The 2,133-nt window shown below is 49.0% G+C and overlaps 2 non-coding genes and 1 pseudogene across 2 annotated transcripts; 1 reads left to right on the forward strand and 2 right to left on the reverse strand.

Moving 5' to 3' along the window:
- Positions 1 to 510: 510 nt before the first annotated feature.
- Positions 511 to 629, forward strand: LOC136278508 (5S ribosomal RNA). Its single transcript, XR_010716367.1, has one exon. It is a non-coding gene; the product is annotated as a 5S ribosomal RNA (ribosomal RNA).
- Positions 630 to 1,612: 983 nt separating this feature from the next.
- LOC136278498 (U1 spliceosomal RNA) lies at positions 1,613 to 1,776 on the reverse strand. The gene has a single exon (XR_010716362.1). It is a non-coding gene; the product is annotated as a U1 spliceosomal RNA (small nuclear RNA).
- Positions 1,777 to 2,008: 232 nt separating this feature from the next.
- LOC136278506 (U2 spliceosomal RNA) lies at positions 2,009 to 2,133 on the reverse strand (annotated as a pseudogene).

The raw sequence follows: 2,133 nt of genomic DNA on the forward strand, positions 1-2,133 counted from the left end.
CGATGCCGAAGCATGCCCTGGGTGAGGGGGGTGGTCGAGGGATCCTTCCCACGGTTTATGGTGGATAGTAGCAGGTCGCCCCCACAAGCCCTTGCGAGTCCCGCAGACGGTCCCAGAGGCTGACCCGTTTGGTATCTCCTCACTGTAAGATTTTAAAGCCAGATACACGCACCTACGGAGCTAAAACATTGTATAATAGGTTTTTAGGACACGTTATGTCTCTTGGGACCCCTCCCTCCCCTCCCTAGGGAATAGTGCTTCAAATCGATGCTCCTCAATGTGTTAACTGGGTTGAGGAAAATACATTAGGGTTAGGTAACGACTTCGGGGTTAGGGTAACCATTTCTTAGGGTTAGGGTAACAATTTCTTAGGGTTAGAGTATCGATTTCTTAGGGTTAGAGTAACGAAACTAGGGCTTTAGAATTTCAAATTCGCCTACACTCAGGGATGTGGCCGCTTTACAGCCTGAACCTGGCCGATAACAAGCAGAATTTCGACCCCATTTCCTCGTCTACGACCATACCACAGGGAAAGCACCGGTTCTCGTCCGATCACCGAAGTTAAGCCCTGTCGGGCGGGGTTAGTACTTGGATGGGTGACCGCCTGGGAATACCCCGTGTTGTAGGCTTCAATTTTTTGTCTTGCGAACATCTCTAAACGTTTTATCCCAATAAATAGCTCTCCATACACCACAATTTCACATAGAGAGCCGTAGGTGAGTGAGGAACAAAATCAAAGCAAAAACGAGGGGGGGAAAACACCTTTTTGTCAAAAATCGGCCAGCTAATGGCGAAAACTCTAGTGCGATCGACTTTTCTTACAGAGCGCGCGCGAGCGAGTGAGCACGCGCGAGATGAACAGTTTATGATGTCAAATTCTACTTCTGTGATATCAAATCATTCCAAATAACGAACGAAAAAATGAATAGGAAAAAAACGCACACTTCTGAGACGCAGTTTTAAGCCATCGTGACGTGGCAAAACACTCGCACACTTCCAAGAGGAGGCGCGCGAAAAACGGCACTGAAAGTCGACAATGGTTGGATTCAGACTGCAAACGAATCGGGAAAAAGGTTCGATACTTTTACTACTCTGCTAGTTTGTTTCCTTCCCTCGTTCATTCGTTTCACTCGCTTGCTCGCACAAAGGATACACTAACGATAGCAATAGCATTTCTAAAAGCGGCTCCAGTGACAATAAAACCGCTCAAAAGGTTCAAAGTGTACTCACGGTCCAAGTCGAATGCCCTTCTATGCTCGCTCGCTCGGTCGATCGGCCGTTTGGTTTCCTTTCATTTCCTTTCCCTTCGCGCGCATAGCACAGCACGGCACGGCACGCACAACCTGCAAATACAAACGAACAGGACTTTACACACAATAGAGCAGACAGGCCTTGAACAAAAACAGCCAGCAAAGTTACGCACCGCCCCGAAACTCACCTTGTTTCCTTCCTCCAGTCTCTCCAATGCACTTCTACCCCTCCAAACGTGCCAACACCTTGGCCAGTTGTGCGTCCTTTGCTTTCTTTGCAAGTCTACCGGTCCACTGCAAAAGCAAAAATACCCTCGATAGTCAGTAAGAGGGCCATATAGACATAGTTTGGATGACTTTTGCGGGGACGAGCGCGAACGCAGGTCCCCACTACCAGAAATTATACGCTCGAGTTACCCACATTTGGGGTAATCGCAAGGGTCAACCCAGTCGAAGTGCAATGAAAGGGCCTCGCCTTGAGAGGACTGCCTCCTTGATCACAGTACCTCCCGCGTCAGGTAAGTATGCTTTTTCAGCGTCTGCCCTCGGTGAAAAAATCCACTTACCCCTAGGTCCTTGTGGTAGTGCTTTGCGCACTTCAGAAAACGTAGGCCAGCGGCCGTTCCTGCCATTGTCTGTTGTCTGAATTATCATCCCTCTTTCACCTCTTCCCCCTCTAAGGGCGGGCGGGGCTCCTGTAAACATAAAAGAATGCTATACCGTTGACTTTGTTTTGGATTGAATGTGTCTTCCCCAGAGGGAAGTGGGCCGCACTCGGAGGTAGTGCTATACCGAGGCAACCCGTGGCTGGGACGAGGCAAGCCTCTTTTCCACAGCCCAGTTCCAAAAATCAGTTTAATATATGAGCTGCTCAATGAGCAGC

The sequence above is a fragment of the Pocillopora verrucosa genome, unplaced genomic scaffold, assembly GCF_036669915.1.
Source record: "Pocillopora verrucosa isolate sample1 unplaced genomic scaffold, ASM3666991v2 scaffold_108, whole genome shotgun sequence".
NCBI lineage: Eukaryota > Metazoa > Cnidaria > Anthozoa > Scleractinia > Pocilloporidae > Pocillopora > Pocillopora verrucosa.